The sequence below is a fragment of the Hyposmocoma kahamanoa genome, unplaced genomic scaffold, assembly GCF_003589595.1.
Source record: "Hyposmocoma kahamanoa isolate Upper Pololo Valley unplaced genomic scaffold, ASM358959v1 114, whole genome shotgun sequence".
In the NCBI taxonomy this organism is placed as follows: Eukaryota; Metazoa; Arthropoda; class Insecta; order Lepidoptera; family Cosmopterigidae; genus Hyposmocoma; species Hyposmocoma kahamanoa.
In genome coordinates this window covers 885931-911142 of record NW_020653383.1, presented here as the reverse complement: position 1 = coordinate 911142, position 25212 = coordinate 885931, and the positions used below count along the sequence as shown (strand labels likewise).

At 35.2% G+C, this 25212-nt stretch overlaps 1 protein-coding gene and 1 long non-coding RNA gene across 5 annotated transcripts in view; both read left to right on the top strand.

Moving 5' to 3' along the window:
* Positions 1–25212, top strand: part of LOC113239718 (fasciclin-2) — a 195611-nt gene that overhangs the window by 92914 nt on the left and 77485 nt on the right. The window lies entirely within an intron of this gene.
* The window catches only part of LOC113239719, a 49094-nt gene that overhangs the window by 253 nt on the left and 23629 nt on the right, over positions 1–25212 (top strand). The window contains exon 2 of the long non-coding RNA XR_003311211.1: positions 3788–3831. This is a non-coding gene — a long non-coding RNA (uncharacterized LOC113239719). The remainder of the gene's footprint in view (positions 1–3787; positions 3832–25212) is intronic.

Here is a 25212-nt window from a genome sequence, read left to right as displayed (position 1 = left end):
TTGCCTCAATTTGCTTTATAAAAAGGTTTTTATTTTACGGCAATGTCCAAACGAGAATATACTGTAAATCTCTCCCTACATTTTACGGCACCCCCGCCCGGAACTTCGTATTCATTTGTGGCATTACATTAGGCGTATTGTTCCGAAATGAGACGTTGAAAGAAAATACAAAACGCCCGCCTTTATTCGTCTCCGGTATGCGACGGCGGTAAAATTCTATAAGTTCTTTGATGCCTATTTTATAGATTCAAGAATAGCGGCTCAATTATAACGCGGTTCAATTATGAATTAGACTCGTATTTATGACTTTTCGTAAGATTTTTTTCCCATATAAGGTGAGATTTTTGCACCTTATACGATATTACGACGGCTTTTTAAGGAATGAAACTGCACAGAGATATGTTAACCGCAATCTACTGCTTTGCAGTGGTTTATTTTGCACTTGCAATTTTTTTATTCTTTTATTTTGTACTATTCAACAAATGTACTACATACAAAATTTTTTGATGAATAAACGCCTAAATATTCTCTTGAATTCCAATTACAACGGGCGTTTTTGCTACTAAAAAACTTTTTTTGCAGGTCTTCTATCTTAAAATTTAGTAATGACAAATAAATGTTGAGTTAAGAATATCAGAAACCTTTCGTTTATTTATGTTTCGCAACTCAACATAACCAGGTGTCTCATAAATCAAAGTGCACAAGAAAGTGAGCAGCGAGCAAAAAATCTGGATAAAATAGCTGCGAACATAATAGCTCCTTTTGGAACTGAAAATCGCTTTTCAGTTTATTTCACTCCCTCGACCAATATTTTCCGCTATTGTCCGGAACAGCTTTGTCTCGCAATACGTACTTTTTCAATACTCGTTCTCGGATATTGCATTTGCTCTTGATGAACACTAACATTTTTTTTCTTATTTTAATATTTTTTTGCGAGAATACAGGGGTCCTATTTTTGCAATAAAATTTGGCACGAAAATTGGCTCGATATTTTTTGTTGGATTCTAAATTTCGTGTCTCCGTTAAAATCAACTGAATGAAGCAGGTAAAACGATTGGCAAAAGAAAAATATGATAAAGAAACATATCTGAAAATCAACGTCGTAGCTAGTTAAAATGTATATTCGCGACTGTATTCAGCTCAAATGGCCTTCATAACCCATTTATTCTTATAATATTCACAAAATCTTATAACCATTCTATATACGTATTCTCAAAATTAGGGTACCTCGACTGAATATACATACGAAACAAATAGGTATCCAATAGTCGACTATTTATTCAAAATCTTCTAAATTTCGTGTCTCCGTTTTTTTTTTATTCAATATCAACTGACTGAAGCAGGTAAAACGAATGGCAAAAGAAAAATACAATAAAGAAAAATATCTGAAAATCAACGTTGTAGCCAGTTAAAATGTATGTATATTCGCGACTGTGTTTAGCTCAAAGGGCCTCCATAACCCATTTATTCTTATAATGTTTACAAAATCTTATAACCATTCTATTCTATATATTCTCAAAATTAGTGTACCTCTACTGAATATACATAAGAATCAAATAGGTATCCAATAGTCGACTATTCACTTTTATATAACTTATATAGTATCTTCTTGATTTACCACTTGTCGTTTTTTACAAAAAAATAGTTTGGCTAGTGATGATTTTAAAAGGCATGAAGCTACTAATAAACAATTTCTAACATGTATTTTCGTTGACTCAAATCATTGCTTCGACTTCTAATCCTACAAAAGCAATATTGGAATAAAGGGCTTCATCACGAACCTTTGTCCATTTCATTCAACACATTTGTAATCACCATATTTTAATTATAAGGTTAGACGCACAGGGCTTCGTTGAATGTACCTTAAAATTATTGGTATGGAAAATTGAATCCCCTACCGGCCCTGTTATCTCTACAAATCAGAAAGCAAGTCTGATTAATAAGAACATGATCAAAATACTTGGAAAATTTGAAACCTCATTGCTTCCGGAGTATGCGGAAAATATTCTGTATATTTTTTTTTAAGTTAGACATTTGCTTTCTATTTTTAAACTTCTTTTTCCTTTTTTACACGTAGCCCGCGTATTTACGTTTATGGTACCTATCGGTTTTTATTACATTTTCGACAGTAAAATGTTAATATATTCAATTGAAAAGGTTTCTGCCTGCTAGTTGAGCGACAACGTTTCATATTTTTTACAAATCCAATAGCAGCAGCAATCCAAAATCTGCAGTTTTCTCTTGACTAGGGCAATCATGTTATTCTTTGTTATTAGGCATCATTATGTAACACAATAAACACACTTGGTGGTTCTTTGTTGTCATAGTTACATGGTGTTCTTTATGTTTAGTTTATCATTACGTTATACATGTTTGTTTCTAAATGCTTTCACTTTGTCATGGTTTGTCCCATTGTCATTTGTTAATTGTTTTAATGCAATGTAATTTGTTTCATATTTTTTTATTAAAGATCTAGCGTTACAACCTATAGACCGTAGATTTGAAAAGAAGTTTCTACTACCGTGTTTTTCTCGCGATACAAATAAAACAAGTCGTCTGTTCATCCATCACAGTCCACACACAAGACGTCCCCTGCCCTCTGGATCCTATCTAAATCATCCTTGAAATAAATCACGTGGAAAATTGAAATCCGAGCCCTCCCTAAAATTAACTTTGATTAACTCGATTCTTTTACCTGATTAAAATTTCCAGAGTTCGGTATTCCTTTATCTTCGGAGAATAGGAGAAAATTTAATTATCGATATTCGCAACGATTCAAGTCGGCTCGAATCGGGATCTGTTGTGGTCGGAATGTTTTCGATTTTGGTACCACGTTGATTAAAATCGGATTGCAGGGAGTTTGATCTGTGTTCAAATAAATTAATCAAATAGTACAAATAGTTCGATAAAGGTGAAATTGTACAGAGGAATGTGTTTGTTGTTGACTTTGTACATTTGGTCATTATTTGGAATTGTTGATTTTAACTTATGTTAAAGCACGTATGGAGCGTCACTCTAGTTTCAAGGGTCCTAAATCGCAATGTAGCATTCTTTTGTCGATGTTTTCTTTGTCCTTATTGATAGAATGGAAACTTTGGATTTATACCTACCAGAAGGATTACGTATGCCACTCACATAAGATGACAATAGCTTGGCGTGAGTGACCAGTTCCCCTTAAACCTTGTCATTTAAAGTCAACATGCAATACACGATAGCATCTGTTGTGCCTATTGCGTTTATCTCCATAATAATAAAAAAGAATAGCGTTGAAGTTCATTTTTGTATCAAGCGATTGCATCGAGTGTTCTCTAGTTGATGTTAGGATATGGAATCAGATGAAATTTAGATAGGGTCCTCACGTTCGAATACACTATAAGTAATTGGATGGGGCGTGGGGGCGGTCTTATCGACACTCGTCAATCGTAGTAAAACGGCAAATCGGTGGAGGTGCTCTCTTTTTAGGACCAATGTAATGCTTCTTTAGAGAAAAATTCTGAGAATTTCTTGTTGTTTAAGGGTAATTAACTATACAAAAGTTATAGAGATGATATCTATGTTGTTACGTTTCTAACATAAACTGTCCAATTTCATTGAAACTGTTCTAATAATCATTGTCAAACTCGTCCTAAATTTTCTAATTTTATTATTGTATAATGCGAAAAACAAATAATATTTCATATTTTTGTAATAGGTTCACGATAATCACTTTGTTGTATTTCACTGAATCCAAAGGATTTTTTATATTAAGTGTTAGAAATTATAATTATTTGTATATTTTGTGTTACAGGTAACAATCAGTCTGTGGAGATGCTTTACACAAAACGTTAAACTGTAAGTTACTGCCAATAATTTTTTTTTTCAACTTTGTACTCTTCATTGTATGTATAAATATTTTTGAAAATTGTTTTAGTATAATTGTGATCGCCATAATACTAATATTTATTGTGAAATTATATTGCATTATGTGTCATTTGACCTATGTTTGACCTCTTTCTCTAAGATTTGAGAACTACCTACGACCTTGTTGGTGTAATAATCGCCTGTCTGTAACTTGCAAAGCTTTTTCTGTGACTTAGAAAAATTAAGGAGGTTCTTAAACGACCTTTTCTTTTGATTTGGTCCAAGTAATTTATTCTCGTTCGATACCGTCCGTCCTTATCTTTTACATTTCCTTTGATCAGAATTTTTATAATGTCTTTAAGTTGTATTCGATGCTTCATCGTACTTATTATTTGGTTTTAAACTATTTTCTAATTAATTGTGTCACATCTTAAAAATTAAAAAAAAACAAACATTGAAAAAAAAAAAGTTTTTTTTGAATATTGAATTTTTTTAAATTTTGGTGTAATAAGGCCACATCTGCTAAATTAGAACTTTTTAAGAGAGAGATTTAAACTAGTCTTATTAGAGTGCTTTATGAAAGAGTCATTCAGAGAAGCACTGCCACCTTACCTATTTCTGCCGCCAAGCTGTAATGTGAGCATGGAAATTGAACAACACAGCAGCAACAGCACATTTGACGTATCATATTTGGCTTTAATGTATATTTAATATTTAATGTATATTATTTGTATAAAGAGAAAGAAATATCCACGGTATTTCCACATTATTGATTATGTTTTCAGTTGAACAGTGTTATTCGATCAACCTATCTAAAAAATACGATTTAATTTCTGTATAAAGCATAATAATATCTCATATTTTTAACCAGGGCTTTTATCCAACCATCTCTGAAGATATAAAAAAATTCTCCCAAAGTAAAATATTCTTCCAATTCTAGATTTAAAATATATTTGCGTGAAGTAGCTACAAAGTAGTTAGCAGTACTTGTAAATCGGAACTATAATGTGTACCGTACAATTCAAGGTCAGATTGTTCCCCCTGTAGATTCTTTGTTTTTTGTTGAACAAGTCGTGTCTCTGGTATTAAGCGAAACGCCTGTCCATAACAGTTACAGAGCCACTCAGAGCTTTGAATCGCAAAGATCTGAGGGGCATTGCAATTGCACCCGACGCTAGTTGACAAATTCTATGTGATTATGTGATAACTGCTTGGCGGCAGTAATAAATAATATTGCAGTACTTTCCCGGACGAACTCTTTCACAAGGAGCTCTACTGCTATCTTGAGGTGTGGAGCGGGAAAAACTGAATTCGTAAACAACGACATAGTAAGGGTATAAAACTTTACGGATTTGGTTGTACTTGACCTGTGTGGATGGTTTCTTATATGTGAGATAAAAATACCTACTTTTAAATTTAATTTAATTCCTTCCATTGTGGACGTGTGTTGATCGTTTGTCGGCGTACACGCACCATATTGTGTACGCAGTGCGGTATCTCCTGCCGGATGATCTGTGAACAGTTATAAATATAAATAGCAATAAATTTGTCGTTAACTAACACTTACAAATGTCTTTCATAGCAGGAAATTACTGGTTGCGTTGATGGGCTCTTATTTTTGTGCAACCAAATTAAAAGCTTGGCTTAATTAATATTTCCTAATGAATATGGTACCACTCAGCTAGTAGGTACATATGATGGTAAAGGTTGAAATGAATTAGTTAGATGTGTTACAAATGCAAAGGATAAACAACATATGTATGTTGTTTCTTTTTTAATAAATCTTAAGTAATATAATATAAATGAAGAAATTTAAAAAAAATAAGCTACAGGCGAATTACAAGTGTTATAGCGAAACCTTCATAGACATTTGCGTTATGTCATGGTTCGAAGTGATAATTATCATTAATAATTTTCGTGGTTATTATCACGAATAAATATACCTTGATAATTATTGCGTTATTATTCTAAGATTATTTCTATATTTATAAAACTGATTGTAACAACATAATGCTACTGCTAGCAATGCTTTGCTTTTGTTTGTATCAAAGACGTATCCAAACTTGTTTAATGTCAATCTCAAGAAAAAACACATAAATCCTTTTCTCAAAGATTTTCTTCGTGTTTATTTAGTTTTTTCATGCATGCTAATGCATGGATAATTGTCATGTAATGATCACAGAAAATAAACTGGGTAAGCCCTACGTAACGTATTATTATTATATATTCAATGCATATATTGAACTGCAAAAATGTTCTCGAAATGTAAAGTAACCATAATATTGTTATTTACTTCATTAAAAGTAAAACTTGTGTAATTGAGTGATGATTAAGTAAATAGGCAATGAGGCCTAAATGGTGTTGTAATATCATAATATTGAAGATTCTGCGTTCAAAGCTTTGAAAATAAAACGAGCTTGTATTCTTAAAGATCGCTTTGATGTAAAATCGTTTGGGCATAAAAATACCCACTAGTATTAGAGGTCGTTTGACTTTATTGCTAAACATCAACGATCTACAAAAGGCACCCGAACAAAGCACTTTTGTTTTCCGTCGGTCAATAAATAAATAAATTCCCCTAAAATTAGTGCCCTAAAAACTCCCAACGACAACGTTGCATTGTTATCGAGCACGAAGTGGTTGGCACAGTATTATTTCCTAATTGAACAAAGAAGCATTCTATTTTTGTTCCATTTCTGAAATTTTGAATGTTCGATGACGTCATCGTCAGTTCGTCCCGGTAGTGCAAGTAAACAAATGAGTGCAATGAAATGAAATATGCGTTTCGTTACACGTATGGTGTTATACAAACATTTGTGTTCATTGCAGTAATGCGCGTCATTGTGTATTTTTGGACATGAATTATTGTGCCTATGACGAGATTAATATGTTAAAATATATTATGAACATCATCAGCATGCCTTGATAGTGGCAATTATCAATATTACGTTAGTAAAAGGGTATAAAAACAAATTAAATTATAATAATTTCCACCTTACCTATATATGCCGCCTAGTGTTATTAGATATCTAAGTATATACATATATTGTTAGTGCCATAAGTTAACATGTCCTAATAAAACAATGTCTCATAAAACATAATTCTTTGTTCACAATAATCCAATCACAAAATTTCACATCTGTTGTATTACGTAATCAACATATGTTCTGTTCTAAAATAATACGTACAATATGTTAAGCTCTTGTCCGTATTGAGACAATAAAATCGATTTAATGCTCAGATTTAACGTCACAAGGAATATGCAGAGTTATGGGTCGTAAAAAAGTTATTTAATTTACCATTCGGCCTCTTGTTACATAGTTGTGACATTTTGTGGCAATAGTATTCAGGCTTCATAGTCGCATCGCGGCGAAAAAGGCATGTAATTTTTTTTATGATGTCAAACAATGGGACGAACAAGTTGTGAGCCTACTGGTGACACGCCTACGCATATCAGTTACAGTGCCACTCAGAGCTTTAATAATAGTTTCCATAATTTATTAGTAAGACTTAGCAACTATGTTAGTAGGTACTTATTTAAATTATATTACATTTGAATTACATCACATAGTACACTTAAATTAAATTACACCTATGACTCTTTGTATTAGATGCCATAAAAATATTAGTATGCTGTTCCGACTACCACGCACACGGTAAAGAAAAGAAGCGGCCTTCTTTCGCATTATAGCGGGAAAGCCATCAGTGTGCGCCTCCGCGAACATTCCTGACGCGCTGCAGTGGCGTGGTAGCCGCAACAGCATCCTGAACGCATTATTATACTGTATGCGCAGGGCGTTGTAAGCTCGTTTGGTGTACTGAGACCATAGACTGCTGGAGTAAAATGACGTGCAATAAGCCTTAAATAGTGTTATTTTTACACTTTCTGTGCATCGAGCAAATCTGCGAGTCAGCATATTACTCCTCACTGCCAACGCCCTGCTTATTATTTATTATTATTATTAAACCGCAAAGATCTAAAGAGCACCGTCACTTCGTCCGTCCCCCTGAGGCATTACTTGAAAAGTTGCACGTGAGTGTAATGTCACCAGCACCCTTAACCCTTTAAAACCTAAAGGCGGCGGGAAGTACTGCCACTTCCCTAGGTGAACTCTTTACAAGGAGCTCTACTGCTACTAAGTACATAGAAAGTGTAAACGAACATATAACGAAGATGAAATCGTTATTCTATGCTTACCATAGTATAGAGTAGTTCTGTACTAAATATTATAAATGATTATTATATTAATGAAAAATAGGCGCTTTGTCGTCGAGTTGCGGACACCAACCCGTTGCACCAAGTAGCAAAATACGAAAGTACGAAAGCCAAGTACGAAAATGAATACTTGAATACTATAAAGTAAAATAGATTTTATGTAGACTTAAAAGGTATACACATATATGCGTTGATTCCAGTAAATTCCCATTGTTTCATTATAATTTTTAAATACTTCATCTTACATTGCTGCTTTGCATCTTGTGATGCGTCTTATGCGTAGAGACACTTACTTTGTAAGCTAATTTGTTTTATTTAATGTGTACTGTTTTCTAAATGGGAAATCTTAAATAAATAATAAAAAAATATTGACATATTAGTAGAAAAATTTTCTCGCCATGCTGGGCTGCCACGCTGAGGTCCCGGGTTCGGTTCTCGGGTTAGGAGAAATTGTATGGTCTATATTTATTTCTCTCGTGAATTTAGGTGTAATTTGTAGTTGTCTATGTGTGTGTATCCGTGGCACCCGCGATACATGGTCTTCATAGTGCGGGGTATGAGTGCGTACGATGTTCAGAAATAATATAAAATCCTTTATTTCCTTACAGCCTTGCCATTATAGTACCTACTTACATACATCATTATAATACGCGCCTGTCTCTTAGATAGTGGCTATAGAGTTTCCTTTTCCACTTGAGACCTCTCGGTAACAGCCCTTGTACAATGTTCGACTATTCTGTAATCTTTTGGCCAGACCTTTTTAATGACATTCTCAATCCGGAAAAATGTTTTGATTTGGCCAGAAAATTTGTGTCTATCTTATCAAAGTACAAATGAAAACCATTTTACTGACAAATACCAAACTTAATCAATTACGTATGGACCAGGTTGTACCGGGATCGATTCTCTAGTTTTATTTTCCCTATGAGGGTAGAAAATTAAACCAAGAAATCTGAAATTTCAATTAATTATAATAAAAATAAGTAAAATACAATTTGAATGAAAAAAAAAAGGTACATGAATTTAGTACGGGTCGTGGTATCGTGCCTTAATAACTTAGGTTTTCCGTTTCCGAGTATGGTACTCCCCTGGGCGGCGGCGCAGGTATCGGCCGGCGCAGAAGAATGGCCACAGGACGATCAGCAACTGGTCGCCGTCTTCAGCGGATGTTTCGTCCTAGTCCGGACGTAGTTAGTGTACGAGCCCGGAGGAAGCTCAGCAAAAGTGACTCACTCTGAAGGTAATTTGATCTGAAGGCGATCCAACTGGTAGTAATAGTCCTTTTGCCTCCGTTCCGATAGCCCACCGACGGCAAAAGAGAATTAATGAGGAGCACCTACGTAATAGCAATTGCCGGTGGCGCGACAAGGTTAACATACAATCTTTTGCCATCTTTCGGGTAATTTCAGATTTCACGAAATTTGCTATCTTTACTTATTAAATATAGCTCTAATGTTCACTTGCATTAAACTTAATTGCTTGGAATGCAAAAGACACTCTTAATTACCTATATTGTGTTAAGAGAGCCTTAGCAATTTGAGCATTAGTTTAAAAAGTTTAGTGCGAGTCATGCAAGTGGACATAGTCTTCTTTTTTTATAATACCTAGTGACATGCCTATTTATAACAATTCCAGAGCCACTCAGAGCTTTAAATCGCAAAGATCTTAGGGGTACTGCCACTGCGCCCGTCACCCTGAGACATATGTTGACAAGTTCCATGTGCCTGTAACTTCACCAGCAAGCACATTTACTCTTCCAAATAGTAACGCAGTAATGCTACATTACTGCTTGGCGGCAGAAATAGGTAAGGTGGCAGTACTTCCCTAGACGAACTCTTCATAAGAAGCTCTACTGCTACAAGGAGCTCTACTGCTACCTATCATAGCTATAGCTATATCGTAGAATAGATATATCATGGAATATCAAGTAGAATCTCTTGATTTGGTTGAACACAGAGACAGTAGACTTATTGGCTACGATAAGCTCGAGCTTATACTCTATAGAAAGCCTGCAGGCAACTTTGGGCCAGTGGGCTAAATAAACTATGGAGTTCAGATTCGAATCTAAACTTCATAGTTTAGCCCACTGGCGCAAAGTTGCCTGTAAACTTTTTATAGAGTATACTTCGGTTAATGTGCCCATGAGCTCCATTAACTCATTTTACCCGCACCCTTATAATATCGGACATCAAGACGTAGTACGGTGGGATATCATCCCTACATGGCCTATATTCCCTTCATTCGTGGTAAGCGCTTTTCATCATCTTTTATTAAGCGCACAACCCAGGAATGGGTCTCCCTGCAACTGTATTCCCGAGCACATACAACCCGAGTATCTTTAAGTTACAATAAAATTTAAATATTTCATTTCTTCACGATCTCTGTAGCGTGATCTTCTTGCGCGATAAATTTTAATCCACATGTCATCTTTATCGTTGCACAGTAAGCGTATTAAAACGAGGTTCAAAAGAAAAAGAATACTAGAATATAAGTCGGTATGTTCAAGCGAAATTAATCGGCTTATGTGTACAAAGGTATAGAGGCTTCAGTATTATGTGAGCTTTACGGTTGTATAACAAGCACCTTTCTTTATACCTACATAAGAGTACCTCGTGGAACGTAATTTGGATTTCATTTTTAAAGTACTAACATATAATTTCATTGCATATCTTTTAAAGTAAATGGACTTGCTCTTGACCACTACAAAGCCAGTGTCTGGACGAGCTCGCCCAGAAGATGCCTATTCAGTCGCACCTTAAAGATGCTCGGGTTGTATGTGCTTCGGAACACAGGCGCAGGGAGATAAATCCATTCCTGGGCTGTGCGCATAATAAAACATGACGCAAAGCGCTTACCCTACCCGTAGGGAACATCGACCATATTATTATAGAGATGATATCCCTCCGCACGTCTTGATGTCCGATGTCATAAGGGTGTAGGTAAAATGTGCCGATGGAGCTCATGGGCACACTCGCCGAGGTATATTCTATACAATGATTAGGCTAAACTATGAAGTTTAGATTCAAGCTTATCGTTGCCAATAAGTTTCCTGTCTCTGTGTTTAACCGAGTCAAGAGGTTCTAGTTGACATTCTATGATATAGCTATGATAGTAGCAGTAGAGCTCCCTAATAGTAGTAGGGCTTCTCATGTAAAAGTTCTTCTAGGGAAGTATTGTCACCTTGCCGGTTTCTGCCGCCAAGCGTAATAAGAGCACTACTGAGTTCCGGTTTTGAAGGGTAACGTTTCTAGTGAAATTACAGGCACATGGGACTTTCAATTTATGTCTTAGGACGACTGGCACGGTGGCAGTACCCCTCAGATCTTTGTGACTTAAAGTTCGGAATGGTATTGCAACTGCTATGGACAGGCGTATCGGTTGTTCGTCCAGTCATTTAGTATCAAAAAAAAGTATCACTGAGCCATCCCACACTCCGTGACTGCAATACTTCATTCAAGGTTAGACTTGTACAATGTACAGAGTTAAAAGCTGCCCAGGCGAAAAATGTAGTTTCGCTTACAATTTTTAGTAAAACATTCTTTTTCTCGAATTTGTTCAAAGATTTAAGCACTTTATTATGCATTAGAGAAAATGGCGGCATCAACTCTATAAACATATTATTTGCAATAATTAATTTCGTTTTTGTATTACAATAACTGTCTATCTATATGAATAATCAACACATTTTATAATTAAAACTTTATTATTAAAGAAACTGACCTCAAATGTTTGCTTATTGGTTTTTTACTGGAATTACATCTATTGCTAAGAAGTTTTATTGAAATCGGTTAACGGAAGGTTTGCGAAACCGGATTCATTCACAAGTTTGATTGCCACAGAGGTGGAATATTTTCTTCAAATTTAAATGGAACCAATACTGAAGTAACCTCTTTCCAAAAAAAAAAAGAGGTTTACAAATCGAGTAATCGCGTGACATACACACATAAAAAATACAATCGAATTGAGAACCTCTTTCTTTTTTGAAGTTGGTTAGAAAGAAAGTGTTTTCTGTGGTAGCGATTTTGTATAAATACAATTAGTGCACACAAGAACACACATGGTCACAATAAAGAAACAAAATGACTAGATATAACAGGTGGCTGTATAGCTATCTAGCTATCCCTGTAGAGAAAGTTGCTTTCAAAGAGTGACTTCTATTATAAATTAATGTGGGATGGAAATAAAACGTAACAATTAATTTGATAACTTTTATTATAAAAATAACTCATACACAATCGGCATCGAGAACCATAGCCAAAGAATATTGACATCTGTCATCCGTCATCTCCATCTTTCGCTTTCACACTCTATACTTCACAAACCACCCTTTCACACTTCGTTCATAATCCTACATTAACGAACTTTGTAACAGTAGAGCTCCTTGTGAAAGAGTACATCCAGGGATGTACTGCCATCTAAGCTATTTTTGCCGCCAAGCGGTAATGTGAACATTACTGTTCCAGCTTTGAAGGGTCGAGATGCTGGTGAAATTGCAGGCACTTGGGATTTTTCAACTTATGTCTCCGGGTGACGGGCGCAGAGGCAGACCTTAGATCTTTACGATGTAAAGTTATGCGTGGCACTGCAACTGGTATGGACGTTTACCATCAAGTGCACGAGTTGTTCGTCTCATCACTTAGTATCATAAAAAAATATACTAAATCTTTACATTGAAACTTTCAAAGTTCGTTTTCATGTTAACAATACTTGAACAGGCAAAAGTTGAAATTTGTATTTGAAAACAGGCATTTTTCTGATGTATATCAGTTTATTACAGCTAATCCACTAGGTCAAATCTCAAAGTTATTATTCTATAACTGAATCGGTACAATAAAAGCACTTTCACATTGCGTCGAGTTGGAAAAAAAGATTGCTTTTGAACCACATGATTGCATTAAACCTGTCAACGCATAGAATTGTACACAATATTTATACGGGGAACTTGCTTAACAATTTTATGAAAGGGACTTTGAGATAACATTTAGAAATTTGAATAAAGTGAACTTTTAAAATATCGTTTGCCAGCTGTTTATTCGACGTATACGACGTATACGACTAAAAATCTTTCTCGTCGATTTTATCAAAGTGCGTATTTGTATACACAGACACATATGTGGCACTGAAGGTTCTTAGGATTTCTGAAAATAAGCTTAAATTTGTAAATTTTCATTTAGTTGCGGTATTGGTCTCATCATGCGATATACTATTTGGAATAATTAAAGGCATCATAAAAGCATAACGTATGCCAAATCATGTGTATGTATGTATAGTAACGTACATTACCACCAAAAATATGATTTTGTTCAAAAGAGAGCATTTCTAAAAGGAAAAGAAATTCGTACATTAAGTCTGCTTTCACTGAATACATTTTCGTGTTTTCGCGCAATGTTATCAAGGACATTTCGACTCTTTCGAGACATTTTTACAAGTTTGAATAATATATTTTCCAGGCTTACACTTCATTCATGTTTTGTCCATTTTTGTGAAATGTTTTTGTCAATATTCTTAAGCGGGACTATTGGACCAGTATATTGCGATATCGCTGTGATATTTTAGCACAATAAAAAAAAGAAAGAAAAATAAATAATCATAAACAAAATGTACAAGATGACATTTTTGTCTCACGATGTTTACGGTTCTACCTATTAATACGAATAACCATTTACTACGGAGAGCCTTCCCAAATTGCTTAAATTGATATTGATTTCGCGATTTGAGAGTACTCCGAGTTGTTCCTACTGGTGCGTAGGAATTCAAATATTGTGAAATAAAAATAGATAGATAGATAGATAAAACGTTTATTTGGATCTACAGACACACATACATAACAGAGAAATATGTAATACGATAAAAATAATATATGTTTAACATTTATGTTACTTAATATTTATCTAGTTAGTAAAACTGCAACCGTAGCCGAATGGTTACCATACTGGACTACCACGCAGAGGTCACGGGTTCGATTCCTGGGCCGGAAGTAATATTTGTATCGCCTACATTTATTTCTCTCGTGAGTTTGGTTGTAATTTGTGGTTGCCTCTGTGTGTGTCCCCATGGCACAGAGATTACCGCGATACAGAGATTGTGCACTAAAACTAAATAAATCGATGCCTTAATTTTTTAAATCTCGTATCTTACAAAGAGTGATGATGACATGAGACAGAAGATGGCAAAATTTACTATATGTTTTAAATTTCTAATCAAGGGTGTTAATTAAAGAATAAGTAAAAGCCAATGTGTGAATATAAAGGAAAAGTGGTATGAAATCAGCCTGCAAAATTTGTATATACTATCCATTTTCTTTTTATTTACTGAAATAGTAACTTTGTGTTTTAAGATACGAGTTTGAGAAAGTAAGGCGACGAAATTACATTTCTGACTTCTTCTATTATAGGCACGGTGACATAATTCAGAGAAAAAAATGGTTTTGGTTTGATTGGTTTGATTGGAGACAACAACTAGCTGTAAACACAAGAGTGATAATTTACAACACGCTTTTTTTTTATTTTTTTTTGCTGCTATTATGAAAGCGTACGCAGTCTAAAAATAGATTTTTAATTTAAATGAAAACAAATGAACATCGCAATTATTTTTTATTTAATCATTATAAATAACAAGAAACATTTTTTTAAATTACTAAATAGTGAATGTCCACCATAGAAACTATACGTGGCGTTAGCCTCTCGACAAACATTAGTGAGATGAACAACCTCATTAAAACACCTTTCTTCTCATTACAGACTGTATAAAACGAAATTGCGGTTAAGGGCCAGGAAAGCCAGACGTAAGAGAATAAATAACAATCTATCCAGTACCCCGCCGTGACACAACAGGGGGTCCGCCGGGGTACTCTCCGTAGGGACCTAAGTTTGAAGGGGTTCCACTATTTTCTACTTGGTGTTAATGTACTCACACAAGTTCTTAGGCGCGGTACAGTTAACGTTTTATCCGTTTACCATAGTTAGTAAATAGGAATTTGTGAAAGTAGTATTTAATGAAGTGTTTTTTTATGATTCCAAGTGATGGGACGAACAAGTCCTGCAATAACAATTGCAGTGCCACTCTGACCTATAAATCACAAAGATCTGAAGGGCACTGCCACTGCGCCAGTCGCCCTGAGACGCATTTGTGTCATGTCAAGTCCTATGTGTCTGTAATTTCACCCTGACTCTTCAAAACCGGAACGCAGTAGTGCTCACATTACTGTTTGGCTGCGAAAATAGGTAAGGTGGCAGTACTTCTCCAGAACGAACTCATTCACAAGGAGCTCTACTGCTACTAGTTTTTTTGATGTTTTGAATAAAGTAAAGTGAATTTTCCACTTGAATTCTAAGTAACATATAATTAAATTCTATTTTATCTTTCTTATTGTTCGCATGAAATCTAAGGCTTATTATATTTATTAATGAAAAGATCAAAAGTCATCATTCGATTGTGATTGGGTTTAATCAAGATCCTACAGCAAATTAATTCAGAGGTTGTACATTTCGAATTTCGTAGATAGCTTTTAGATTCCTTTTCAATTTGTGTATTATTCAAAATTTCACTAATTCTGTAGGGCTAGCGCGATAGGGCGTGACTTGCGCGAAAGCGACATAAAGCGCGAAACACTGCTATTTTGTATAGAAATCTCGCGCTCTCGCGCAAGTCGCGCCCAATTGTGTTAGCCCTAATGAGCTATTGCTAGCCGAGAAATATGAAATGTCGTGTAATAAACGTAGCTAATAAATTTTAGATGTTCATGGGAAATATTTACTAAAACAATTAAATATGCTGGTAAAATGGAATTCATTTTCCTAAACTTAAATTCAATTCCCAGATGAAGCAAGCAACTTTTTAAGCCTTTGAACATAGTATTACTCAATTTAAAAAATAAAACAATGGCTTCATGCATAATATCTTATTTACAATAATTAAAGTACTTTCCCTTCGTGTGGTATAGTCTTGGGGCACCTTTATTATTATAATTCTTTTCAGTATTTGGACATAGTTTAAAATAAATAATTAACTTGTCATTAAAAACATTACATATTTATTTGCGATGTATGAATACGTCTGTATTTGTAAGAAACCACTATGAAAATATATAATGTAACTATTGGTATACTCGGGTATAGGTTTACTTATGCAAAATGTCACTTTATAAATGTAAGTGGTGTGAGCATTGACTTACAAATAAATGAACGACGGGTCTAATACAAAAACCACGAAAAAAATGTCCCAAGTCAACCTATTTAAACGTAGTGACATGTCAAGGAATATGAAAAAGCTAAAACGTTGAATTTAAATTGTAATGTCATCGCAGTACTGTTTAATTTTGCTTGCTTCGCTGTCAGTTGAACAAACGAAGACTAGAGCGTGAATGACGCTCTATATACGATTTTAAGCCCTATAAGTTCGGACACTTTTTAGCGCGGACCCGACGTCTATATAATTGTAAATAATAAGTCAATGGGTGTGAGGGACAATTTTCAAATAAATAATTTTGACAGATATATGTGAGTTTTTATGTGACGTACATCGGATTTAAAGAGAAACAATTTGTCATTTTTTTAATAGGCTTCGAAAAAAGGAGGAGGTTCTCAATTCTACTGTTTTTTTCTTTTTGTATGTATGTTACGCGATAACTCGCTAATTTGTGAACCGATTTTGATGATTCTTTTTTGTTTCAAAGAGGGTACCTCAGTAGTGGTTTCATTTAAATTTGAAGAAAATATTCCACCCCTACGAGTGGCAAACTAAGGGATGAATCAGGTTTCGCGCACTTTCCGGTAACCGATTTCAATAAAACTTGGCAAGTAGATGTAATTCCATGAACTTTTGAGTGGGTTTTTTAGTACTCTGTACTGAGATTATTAAAATTGTAACTCTACACAAACATCGTGAGGAATATTTTTCAATGAATAATTTTCACAGATTATGCAGTATGTGAGGCCCATCGAATTTAAAGAGAAACAATTTTTCGGTTTTCCCATAGATCGAACTATAGAGTTCATTATATAGATGAATATATACTTTGAGGAAAAGTTTTCAATGACTAATTTTCACAGACTGTACAGCATGTGTTTAGTGAACATTTTTCAATGAATTATTTTTACAAGATTGTATGTACCTCCAATACGTGGGGTTCATCGTTTTTAAGGAAATAATTTGTCGTTTTTTATAGATTACGCGAAAATATTCGTCTAATCTCTAGTTGACTCGTATATCTATTTACAAATCAGATCCTTTTCAAAACCAATTCATTTCCATGCGACGTGTCGTTGAAGCTTTCTTTGAATTGCAAATGTCGGTCCTCGAACGGGTACCATTGAAATGTCAATTTGTTTTCTATTTGGGGTTGGTATGTATTTGACTTGGCATTGTGTTGTTGGTACCACTATCGAATGATCTGAAACTTCAATGTACTGTTATGAGTACCTATTTATATACTTATATTATAACAACTCGCACACTCATAACCACACACACATAGACAACCACAAAGTAGACCCAAACTCGCGAGAGAAATAAATGCAGGCCATAAATTTTTTTTGCTGGCTCGGGAGTCGGACCTGGGACCTCCGCGTGGCAGTTCAGCATGGTCGCCACTCAGTCACGGAGGCAGTTAAATTTTTGAGTAAAGTTTAAGTTTAGCGCATAAGAATAAAATTTTTTAATAGCACAACTTTTATTAATCTTGATTGTATTGAATATTATGATGTTTTATTACAATGATATTAATTTATCTTTTATGAAATTACTCCACGAGTTTGTTATAATTATTAATACAAAAATCGAACTGATACTGTCAGAACGAAGGCATTTTTCTTTATGTTTTTATTAATGTATTTAATAATCTCAATAATGCATGACATTATTATATTTACAGAAAACGTTTCTTTGTTATTGTTATAAGCGAATTATAGCGCGAAGCAAAAACGACAACGTGGAAGACAAGAGTTCAATGTACGGCGGAGCACAGATGTGAATTTTCTACCAAACAAAAAAATTCATCGGCTCAATTCTTACACATGGGACCGATCCATTTGTATCTCAATTTACGCTTAATATTGCACATGTTTGTTTTTACGTCCGCATTGAAGATTGAATTATTATTGCATTAAATGGAGTTGCTTAAGTTTAGTTTGATTTGTATTATCTATTCTTTATTACTTTTTTATTAGCAGTAGAGCGCCTTGTAAAAGAGTTCGTCTAGGGAACTACTGCCACCTTATCTATTTCTGCCGCCAAGCGTAACGTGACCATTACTGAGTTCCGGTTTTGAAGGGTAAGGATGCTGGTGAAATTAAAGGTACATGGGACTTGTCAACTTATGTCGCAGCATGATGGGCGCAGTGGCAATGCTCCTGAGATATTTGTGATTTATAGTTCTGGGTGGTACTGCAAATGTTATAGTCAGGTATGTCGTTTGCTATTACTACCAGGCCATCAAGTGACGGGACGATCGAATTGTGTGCCTGGTGGTAAGTACACGTCCATAACAGTTGTAGTGTCGCTCAGAACTTTAAGAGCGGTTACACACGGCAAATTTAGCAGCGATGCAAACGCAATGCAGTAGTGATGCAGTCGCTAATCGTCTACCTTTACACACGCGCGCGATTTTGATCGGGAATGCGAACGCGATTGCATCGATGCAATCGCCTATAAATCCCAAGTGTAGCATCGCTGTTTAAAGTCGCCGTGTGCAACACTCTAAATCGCAAAGATCTGAGTGACACTGCCACTTCGTCCGTCACTCTGAGATACAAGTTGACAAGTCCAATGTGCCTGTGATTTCACCAGCATCCTTATCCTTCAAAACGCAGTAATGCTCACATTTCTGCTTTGCGGCAGAAATAGGTAAGGTGGCAGTACTTCCCTAGACGACGAACTCTTTTACAAGGAGCTATAACTAATGTTCTCCCAGTTGGCGGGATTAGGTCGTCTCGTCACTTGGTTCCATAAAAAAATCTTTGACTAGTTTACATGCTTTAATAAATATAAATATATATATACAGGTCAAATGATTTCCGTAGTTTAGTGGAAACACCGAGAATAATATTTTTTAATAGAAAGAATGATAATCTTTTAACCTAGTACATAGGTACTATTACTACATTTGGACGGAAACAGGAAATTACAAAGTAAATATGAATTGTTTAGTAATTTATACTACCACAACGTATTGAAAGTAATCTATGTGACATTCGTCGAACCATAAAAAAATTTACGACACTTGGGGATTGTATTTTGAGCGATAATCACACAAAGGGAGGGAATAAAAAATCTCGTTAAAACTTTGAATTGCGAAGTGTGTGTTTGACAAACCGAGCACGAAATATTAGAGAATCCCTTTACAGGGTTCCGTATTTCCAAACAGAGGTCATAATCTATTATGATGTGCTTAAATGTATCGTACAATTTATAAGCACTTTATAACAAGTTTGGCGAGTGCACAGTAGTTAGGTGGCTAGCAACTTGGAAGATATATCAGGGCGTGAAACTTAAAGGGAATTGTAAATTATTGCTGTATTATTTCGAACACAAACAATCGTGGTAATTAACGGTGTTAGGCTTAGAACCATTTCGCACAAAAAGGCTCTATCACCACTTCACTATTTTTAGCAAACTTTTTATAGCAAGCCGACGCGGTGATCGCATCCGGGTGAACCCACCCGTATCCGAATATCCGGTTTTTATTAGCGCGGGTATCGATGGCTTCCGCGGCTTTGTTAGTTTTTGGGATACGTCTCATTGCTGGCGGTTTCGCCGTACCATCATTTTTTCGAGAGCGTTTTGAGAGCGTCCTTCAACCATTTTTTTGTGATTCCATTTTAAGTTTTGTTGTTGAGATGAAAGAGGTTTATGTACAAATAAATTTCGTCAAGGGTTTGTTTGGAAACAAGTGTCCCATTTTTTAACGTAAATAAAAAAATAGTTTATTTCTTCCTTGTACATTTGTGGAAAGCTGGAGCCTAAACTAAATCAAAGATTTTAGGTTTCCAGGCCTCCCAACTCAGATTAAGTGATATGATTATATTCTTAAGTAGTATGTAGCGCCTTACACTGGGAAGAGGATACGTGCAAGTGTGTGTGTGCGTGTGTGCGAAATACATTCTCTTGACCACTACCTAGTTTCGAGTTCTTAGGTTTTCACTATTGTTACACGTAAGAAATGAAACACTTTTTTCGGATGTAAATCTCATACACATTTTTTTGTAAACAACATCAATCAACATTAATTTGTAAACACAAATCTACGTTTCGGGTTCTTGGTCGGGTCCCATGGTCACTTGAAAATGCTTGAAAAACAGTACAGTCATTTGAAAAAAATTGTTTCATTTCCTAAATTTTACATGTTATAACATTTTATAAAATCTCCGATGCTAAGAACAGTAACACTGTAGTTAACTGGTTCCTATTTAATTTTTAAGTTGCAGCCATCTTTAAAATTACTACAATAAAATAGAGCTACGAAAATATGATTGACGTAACCTTTCAATGTTACCTCATTCAACAATTCACATTACGTAAAACTAATTTGCTAGGCGTTACCGGAACGAAGTTTGAAATTCAGATTTGGGCATTAAGATTCTGCCATTTTGACAAGTGGCGCTAAAATGTTTTCCTTGTTCATTTCATTGTTAATTAGAAACGGTTCAATGCTAATTTTAACTTATAGAAAACAATTCACGGAATTTGCTTTAACGTTTGAATTACATTTTGCGTTGCGTTGCGTTTGCGTGATGACGTTAATTACAATAAAAATACAAAAAACTTTTGTGACGAGATAACACAAAGTTGTATTTTAGTGATAAAATCAGTGTATGGACTATAAGTATTTCCGTAATTATTGTAGTCATAATTATTGCAGGACCATGTCTGAAATTTAATATATACAAAACCCGCAGACGAAATAATCTAGAGGTTACCCTGCAACCTCAGATCTTGATGATTTTAAGGTTTGAGAGGCACTGCAACTGGTCCATAACAGTGTGAGTGGACGAACAAGTCGTACGCCTGGTGGTAAGCGACGCGCCTATCCATTACAGTTGCATTCAGAGCTATATCGCAAAGATCTTGTGGGCACTGCCACTGCGCCCGTCACCCTGAGACATAAGTTGGTAAGTCCCATGTGCCTGTAATTTCACCAGTACCTTTAGCGCCCAGTTACACGAGAAGAAAGTTTTCGCGCGGCCGCCGCGTGGCGACCGCTCAGTTCCCACTCCTTCATGTACCTTAATGGCGAATCTGAATTCTATTTACTAGACAACAACATTTAAATTTCTCTGAATAATACAACCGCGGGCCGCCGCGAAGACCAAATTCAGGCCACCCTCGCCCACGTGTCTGGGACTCTCATTTAAGTTAAAACGTGAAAACTAAACGAATAGAGCGTATTTTGCTATGACAGTTAAACGCACGCGGTTGTTGCGCGGCGGCAATGCGGACTCCGCTCTTCGACCGCGCGGCGGCCGCCGCGTACTCCGCCGTGAGCGCGATGAAATTCGTGTCGAATAAATGCACTCTTACTGTTCTAAACCGAAACGCAGTAAAGCTCACACTACTGCTTGGCGGTAGGAATAGGTAAGGTGGCAGTACTTCCCCGAACGAATTCTTTCACAAGGAGCTCTACTGCTACTAGCTAGTATATAGTAGCTAGTTACTGCTGGAATACTATAAAGTACACGACTTTATATAAAAAAATAACCTGCTAAAAAGTTCAAATCTGGAAAAAACAAGTTTAATTTATTTACGAGTTAACTATTAGTCAATAATTTCAGTCATCATTCACAGTTTGCTAAAGTTCAATGGACTGCGATACAAATAGTTCTATTTACGTTTCGTATTAGTTTAGATTACGGTTGTAGTTAATTTGTACGCAAATTTTTACGTTTGTTTTAACGATCTGCTAATTTTGTTGGAGTATTATCCGTTTTGAGACTGTAAATCGCATTTTATATTTGGATAATTGTGAATCTTCCATATCTTGCAATTTTTTACAGTACATAGACAATGTGAAATAGTCAGATGTGCCACGTTATGAAATTTGGTAGGTAACTAAGGCCCATACCGTCTAAATTTCAAAAGGATAACAAGGCCCGACGCAATCACATCCTTCAATTCAGAACACAACAGTGTTACTTCGTGATAGAAGTAGGTGATAGTGTACCTACATTTTACTTCAACACATTCAGAGAACCCCCAGTGAAATAAGAATAATAATAGGCCAGATAATCACACCAGTTACCTGATCTCAAACAAGGGAATTCCTTGTACGCGGACCAGAACAACCAAGTACATTCCGGGGCACTACTCAGAATATCCAGACTAGAACCAATTTAGATTGTCACTTTCCATCAGGTGAGACGGAAGTGAAATGCGCAAATTTTTGTATGTAATAAATGGTTTTATTGTGAATCCAACCCGGGACTTCTGCCTCCGTATTGGATCACAAAATCGTCAGTGTTTGTTTGAAATCTTTATGTAGGCACTCATAGTTGACAATGATGTTTATGTACTGAAAGTTTTTCACTAATTACATGTTTTCTGAAAAAAAAAAAAAATCCGTATTGTAGATTAATACATTTTCCCTCTTTATTTCTTTCCTTTCAAATCGTATTACCGAATGCTCTTTACTTATAAATATATTCTGCGCTTCCAACGCATGTACTAATAGACATATCTGAATACTATAGCAGTTTTCCCGCCCCACTTAACACTAATATAAAGCAAAGTAATCCAAACCACATATCTCGCTTTACATCCGATTTAAAGCCCAATAATCTGAACCATGTATCTCACTGCGATAAATCCACGGATGAACTTCAAAATAAACCTCAATATTTACAGGATGTTGGAATAAGCTGCAAATGTTTAGAGATACAGTTACTGTTTACTTTCGCACTCTTGGAGTTTAAACGTGCGCATTGGGGTCAAATTCCTCTTTGCTTTCAATGTTATTTTACGACTTGAAATGCACGATTTGACGGCGATTAAAATATTTATTTATTTTATTTAACATTTCAGGTGCCAATACTGGTCCGTTCGTTGTAGAACAGAAAAATTTTATATCAAGCGCTATGGAATAATAGAATAAATAGTGCCAGTCGACCACATCAATGACCTGGTTTGAAACTAGCGAATTTCCTATCCTACGAATACGAGAGCAATGGAATTCACTCCGGGAAATTGTTCAGACTACCTAGACCACAATCAGTTTAGAAAAGTTCACTTTTCAAATCGAAACCGGAACCTCCTCTTTCAGCCTCTTCTATCACCGAGGTCGTTTATGATACCAAAATGAAGGGACGAACAAGTCGTGTCTCTGGTGGGAAGCGACACGCCTATCCAAAGCAGTTTCAGTGCCACCTCAGAGCTTTAAATCGCATAGTTAACAAGTCCCATGTATGTGTAATTTCGCCAACGCCCTTACCCTTTAAAATCGGAACGCAGTACTTAGTAGGTAACTACTAAGTAAGCTGTAAAGCTTGGCGGCAGAAATAGGTAAGATCTCAGTACTTCCCTGGATGAACTCTTTCACAAGGAGCTCTACTGCTACTAAATCTAACTGTTACTGAGACTTAGGGTCGTATTCCAGAACTCTATTTAGAAATGTACTAAGGAAAAATTAGCACAGTACGATTGTCGTGATGTTAGGTAGAAACGTATGAGTCGTTGATTGATTTTATTGTAGTGGTGATATTTATTTATTTGAATGAATGAATGAAACATTTTTTATTGCACATTAAAAATTATAATGACAACACAAAACAGTAATGTAAGTATCACAAAGTAAGATAATGTACAATAGGCGGCCTTATTGCTAAGTAGCAATTTTTTTCAGGTAACCTTAGGATAGAAATTTAACAGTTGGAATGGGGCGCGCAACTAAAGAATATCTTGTAATGAAAGTGGTTATAAATGAATATACTCATCAATAAAGTAAATATTAAACAATAATGTCAAATACATGTATTATTAGAATAAATACACAAATAATAATAATATATTCGTCAAAAGAATGCTTAAATACTTTTGTAGGAAAATAAAATGAACGGAGATAAAACAAAGACTTAGTAGTTAAGGAAATGATCCTTAACACGATGTTTGAAGGAATCAAGAGAAGGAGATTGGCGAATAGGTTCTGGGATAGAATTCCATAGACGGATAACAGATTCAGTAAACGAGTTGCAGTAAAAAATAATGAATTTTGTTGTGTGGATCTTTATGCTTTCTTACACTATTTGCAATCGACTTAAAAGGAGGAGGTTTTCAATTGACTGTACCATACATAATATTATTACTATAATACTAACTTTTATAGATACTAATTTATACAACAAATATTAATGAATAAATATCACAACAACAAAGATCTGTAACAAACACATACAGAAATTCGTAAGATCTTCTGACTCTGACAGTTGGTACGAGAGAGCTGGCGCCGGCATGTCAACGCTGACGCTGGTTCAAGTACAGTTAGATCTTTGTGTCAATAATATAACAAAATAGCGTAGTATTTTCACAAATAATATGTGAATGTCATGCTATTAATACATCACGATATTCAATATATAAATATTTCATTTTGGGAAGAAAATGTAAGATGTCACAGCTGTGTTCAAAATTTCACCAACAACATTACAGTTGAAGGAATGTTTTACACAAGTTTTAGTGTAAATAACAAAGAAAGATGAATGACGTGATGACCATAAATAACTCTTAAAATATTCTCAAACACTTTCACCTGAACACGACTTTCAGTCACCCGATTGTCTTATCTACCTGTCTGTCCATACGTAGAATAACGTTAATGTAGTTGTCATGTCTATTGGTAATTAATCTCTATGCCAGGAGTCAAAGTTAATGGAGATATCCGAAGGTCATGTCGCGTAGACGCGGATAGACGTGAGAACATTGTTGTTTATTTCACTTGAAAAAGATATTGGATTATTTTCACCACGTAGCTAGACAGTAAAAATTCCTTAATAAGTACTTTTTGTCTTAAAATAAGGTAGTTTGTTTTATAATGGCATAGGTAGGTAACTCTTCGTAATTTTGAACTATACGTGAAGTAGGAAACCGTCATCTAACATCAAAGAATATTAAGATTTTAAAGCCCGTATAATTTTTCATAAACATTTGTTAATTCGTCTGTTCTACAATTAAAC